Here is a 6,090-nt window from a genome sequence, read left to right on the forward strand (position 1 = left end):
ATCGTGTCATGAAAGATCTATTTTTTGGCCTTCCTAGTGAAGATGTCGCTACCCATCTAAACAACTTTGTTGATTTGTGTGATATGCAAAAGAAGAAAGATGTGGATAATGATATTTTTAAATTGAAGCTATTCCCGTTTTCACTAAGAGATCGTGCTAAAACTTGGTTTTCGTCTTTGCCTAAAAATAGTATTGATTCTTGGAACAAGTGCAAAGATGCTTTTATCTCTAAGTATTTTCCTCCCGCTAAGATCATCTCCCTTAGAAACGATATTATGAATTTTTAGCAACTAGATCATGAGCATGTTGCACAAGCATGGGAGAGGATGAAATTAATGATTCGCAATTGCCCTAGTCATGGTTTGAATTTATGGATGATCATACAAAATTTTTATGCTGGATTGAATTTTGCTTTTAGAAATCTTTTAGATTCGGCCGCGGGAGGCACTTTTATGGAAATCACTTTAGGAGAAGCTACCAAACTCCTAGATAATATTATGGTTAATTATTCTCAGTGGCACACCGAAAGATCTACTAGTAAAAAGGTTCATGCTATAGAAGAAATTAATATTTTGAGTGGAAAGATGGATGAACTTATGATATTGTTTGCTAATAAGTGTGTTTCTTCTGATCCTAATGATATGCCTTTGTCTAATTTGATTGAGAATAGTAATGAATCTATGGATGTGAATTTTTTTGGTAGGAACAATTTTGGTAACAACGCGTATAGAGGAAAATTTAATCCTAGGTCGTATCCTAGTAATTCATCTAATAATTATGGTAATTCCTACAACAATTCTTATGGAAATAACAATACGATGCCCTCTGATTTTGAATCTAGTATTAAAGAATTTATTAGTTCGCAAAAGAGTTTCAATGCTTTGATTGAAGAAAAATTGTCTAAGATTGATGAGTTGGCTAGGAACGTGGATATAATTTCTCTTGATGTTGATTTTTTGAAACTTAGATCTATTCCACCTAAGCATGATATCAATGAGTCTCACAAAGCCATGAGAATTTCCATTGATGTGTGCAAAGAAAGAACCGTTAGGATGCGTGCAAAAAAGGATTGCTTTATAAAAGCATGTTCTTCTAGTTTTGACGATAATAAGGATAAAGATATAAAAGTGATTGATGTGTCTCCTATTAAATCTTTGTTTTGCAATATGAATCTTGATAATGATGGGACTGGAGATGAGTCAATTTAGTTAAAAGGCGTCCCAATGATTCGGAGTTTTTAGATCTTGATGTAAAAATTGGTAAAAGTGAGATTGGAGAGGTCAAAACCTTACATAGCAATTAACCCACTATTTTGGATTTCAAGGAATTTAATTATGGAAATTGCTCTTTGATAGATTGTATTTCTTTCTTACAATCCGTGCTAAATTCTCCGCATGCTTATAGTCAAAATAAAGCTTTTACCAAACATATTGTTGATGCTTTAATGCAATCCTATGAAGAAAAGCTTGAATTAGAAGTTTTTATCCCTAGAAAACTTCATGATGAGTGGGAACCTACTATTAAAATTAAAATTAAAATTAAAGATCATGAATGCTATGCTTTATGTGATTTTGGTGCTAGCGTTTCCATGATTCCAAACACTTTGTGTGATTTGTTAGGTTTCCGTGAATTTGATGATTGTTCTTTAAATTTGCACCTCGCGGATTCCACTATTAAGAAACCTATGGGATGGATTAATGATGTTCTTATTGTTGCAAATAGGAATTATGTGTCCGTAGATTTCATTGTTCTTGACATTGATTGCAATCCTACATGTCCCATTATTCTTGGTAGACCTTTCCTTAGAACGATTGGTGCAATTATTGGTATGAAAGAAGGGAATATTAGATTCCAATTTCCGTTAAGGAAAGGCATGAAACACTTTCCTAGAAAGAAAATTAAATTACCTTATGAATCTATTATGAGAACCACTAATGGATTGCATACCAAAGATGATAATACCTAAATCTATTCTTGCTTTTATGCCTAGCTAGGGGCGTTAAACGATAGCGCTTGTTGGGAGACAACCCAATTTTATTTTTGTTTCTTGCTTTTAGGTTCTGTTTAGTAATAAATAATTCATCTAGCCTATGTTTAGATGTGGTTTTATGCTTTCAGTTAGTGTTTGTGCCAAGTAGAACCTTTGGGAAGACTTGGGGGAAGTCTTTGTGATCTTGCTGTAAAAAACACAAACTTTAGCGCTCACGAGATTTGCTGCAATTTTTTACTGGAGAGTGCGATTAGGTTGATTATTTTTGTAGATGATTAATAGACAAATTCCTCACGTCCCCAATTTATTTCTGAATTTTTGGGATTGTAGAAGTATTCGAAACCTACAGATTACTTCATACTGTTCTGTTTTTGTAAGATTCTGTTTTTCGTGTGTTGTTTGCTTATTTTGATGAATCTATGGCTAGTATCGGACGGTGTGAACCATACAGAAGTTGGAATACAGTAGGTTTAACACCAATATAAATAAATAATAAGTTAATTATAGTACATTAAGTGGTGGTTTGTTTTCTTATACTAACGGAGCTCATGAGATTTTTTGTTGAGCTTTGTGTTTTGAAGTTTTTAAGTTTTGGGTAAAGATTTGATGGATTATGGAATAAGGAATGGCAAGAGCCTAAGCTTGGGGATGCCCAAGGCACCCCAAGTTAAATCCAAGGACAACCAAAAGCCTAAGCTTGGGGATGCCCTGGAAGGCATCCCCTCTTTCGTCTTCGTTCACCGGTAACTTTACTTGAGGCTATATTTTTATTCACCACATGATATGTGTTTTTCTTGGAGCGTCTTGTATGATTTGAGTCTTTGCTTTTGAGTTTCCCACAATCATCCTTTCTGTACACACCTTTTGGGAGAGACACACATGAATTGGAATTATTAGAATATTCTATGTGCTTCACTTATATCTTTTGAGCTAGATAATTTTGCTCTAGTGCTTCACTTATATATTTTAGAGCACGATGGAGGTTTTATTTTATAGAAATTATTGATCTCTCATGCTTCACTTATATTATTTTGAGAGTCCTTTAGAACAGCATGGTAATTCGCCTTGGCTATAAAATTGGTCCTAATATGATAGGCATCCAAGATTGGTATAATAAAAACAATCATAAAAAAGTGCATTGAATACTATGAGAAGTCTGTAACTTGATAATTGTTTTGAGATATAAAGATGGTGATATTAGAGTTGTGCTAGTTGAGTAGTTGTGAATTTGAGAAATACTTGTGTTGAAGATTGCAAGTCCCATAGCATGCACGTATGGTAACCGTTGTGTAACAAATTTGAAACATGAGGTGTTCTTTGATTGTCTTTCTTATGAGTGGCGGTCGGGGACGAGCGATGGTCTTTTCCTACCAATCTATCCCCCTAGGAGCATGCATGTAATGCTTGGCTTTTGATGACTTGTAGATTTTTGCAATAAGTATGTGAGTTCTTTATGACTAATGTTGAGTCCATGGATTATGCGCACTCTCACCTTTCCATCATTGCTAGCCTCTTCGGTACCGACCATTTCCCTTTCTCACCTTGAGAGTTGGTGCAAACTTCGCCGGTGCATCCAAACCCCGTGATATGATACGCTCTATCACACATAAACCTCCTTATATCTTTCTCAAAACAGCCACCATACGTACCTATTATGGCATTTTCATAGCCATTCCGACATATATTGCCATGCAACTTTCCACCGTTTCATTTATGACACGCTTCATCAATGTCATATTGCCTTGCATCATCATGTAGTTGACATCGTATTTGTGGCAAAGCCACCATGCATAATTTATCATACATGTCACTCTTGGATCATTGCCCTTCCCGGTACACCGCCGGAGGCATTCATATAGAGTCATATTTTGTTCTAGTATAGAGTTGTAATCATTGAGTTGTAAATAAATAGAAGTGTGATGATCATCATTAATAGAGCATTGTCCCAAAAAAGGGGGGAAGGCCAAATAAAAAACGAAAGGCACAAAAAAAGAAATAAAAAGAAAAAAGAGAAATAAAAAAGGGGACAATGCTACTATCCTTTTTTCCACACTTGTGCTTCAAAGTAGCACCATGATCTTTATGATAGAGAGTCTCTTGTTTTGTCACTTTCATATACTAGTGGGAATTTTTCATTATAGAACTTGGCTTGTATATTCCAACAATGGGCTTCCTCAAATGCCCTAGGTCTTCGTGAGCAAGAAAGTTGGATGCATACCCACTTAGTTTCTTTTGTTGAGCTTTCATACATTTATAGCTTTAGTGCATCCTTTGCATGGCAATCCCTACTCCTTGCATTGACATCAATTGATGGGCATCTCCCTAGCATGTTGATTAGTCGCGTCGATGTGAGACTTTCTCCTTTTTGTCTTCTCCACATAACCCCCATCATTATATTCTATTCCACCCATAGTGCTATATCCATGGCTCACGCTCATGTATTGCGTGAAAATTGAAAAACATTTGAGATTACTAAAGTATGAATCAATTGCTTGGCTTGTCATCGGGGTTGTGCATGATGAAAGCATTCTTGTGTGACGAAAATGGAGCATGACCAAACTATATGATTTTGTAGGGATGAACTTTCTTTTACCTTCTTATTTTGAGAAGACATGATTGCTTAGTTAGTATGCTTGAAGTATTATTATTTTTATGTCAATATTAAACTTTTGTCTTGTATCTCTTGGATATGAATATTCATGCCACAATAAAGAAAATTACATTGAGAATTATGCTAGGTAGCATTCCACATCAAAAGTTCTGTTTTTATCATTTACCTACTCGAGGACGAGCAGGAATTAAGCTTGGGGATGCTTGATACGTCTCCAACGTCTCTATAATTTTTTATTGTTCCATGCTATTATATTATCTATTTGGATGTTTAATGGGCTTTCTTATACACTTTCATATTATTTTTGGGACTAACCTACTAATCCAAGGCCCAGTGCAAATTGTTGTTTTTTTTGCCTATTTCAGTGTTTCACAGAAAAGGAATATCAAACGGAATCCAAACGGAATGAAACCTTTGGGAGAGTTATTTTTGAAACAAACGTGATCCACGGGACTTGGAGTAGACGTCAAGAAAGAAGCGAGGAGGCCATGAGGCAGGGAGGCGCTCCTACCCCCCTGGGCGTGCCCCCCGCCCTCGTGGGCCCCTTGCAGCTCCACCGACCTACTTTTCCTCCTATATATATCCATATACCCCAAAATAGCCAGGAGCAGCACGAAACCCTATTTCCACCGCCGCAAACTTCTGTACCCAAGAGATCGCATCTTGGGGCCTTTTTCGGAGCTCCGCCGAAGGGGGAATCGATCACGGAGGGCTTCTACATCAACACCATAGCCTCTCCGATGATGTGTGAGTAGTTTACCACAGACCTTCGGGTCCATAGTTATTAGCTAGATGGCTTCTTCTCTCTCTTTGGATCTCAATACAAAGTTCTCCACAATCTTCTTGGAGATCTATTCGATGTAATTATTTTGGCGGTGTGTTTGTCGAGATCCGATGAATTGTGGGTTTATGATCAAGTTTATCTATGAACAATATTTGATTCTTCTCTGAAATCTTTTATGTATGATTGATTATCTTTGCAAGTCTCTTCGAATTATCAGTTTGGTTTGGCCTACTAGATTGATCTTTCTTGCAATGGGAGAAGTGCTTAGCTTTGGGTTCAATCTTGCGGTGTCCTTTCCCAGTGACAACAGGGGCAGCAAGACACGTATTGTATTGTTGCCATCGAGGATAAAAAGATGAGGTTTATATCATATTGCTTGAGTTTATCCCTCTACATCATGTCATCTTGCCTAATGCGTTACTTTGTTCTTATGAACTTAATACTCTAGATGCATGCTGGATAGCGGTCGATATGTAGAGTAATAGTAGTAGATGCAGAATTGTTTCGGTCTACTTGTCGCGGAAGTGATGCCTATATACATGATCATGCCTAGATATTCTCATAATTATGCACTATTCTATTAATTGCTCGATAGTAATTTGTTCACCCACCGTGATACTTATGCTATCTTGAGAGAAGCCACTAGTGAAACCTATGGCCCCCGGGTCTAACTTTTATCATATAAGTTTCTAATCTATTTTTACT

The sequence above is a fragment of the Triticum dicoccoides genome, chromosome 5A, assembly GCF_002162155.2.
Source record: "Triticum dicoccoides isolate Atlit2015 ecotype Zavitan chromosome 5A, WEW_v2.0, whole genome shotgun sequence".
NCBI classification, from domain to species: domain Eukaryota; kingdom Viridiplantae; phylum Streptophyta; class Magnoliopsida; order Poales; family Poaceae; genus Triticum; species Triticum dicoccoides.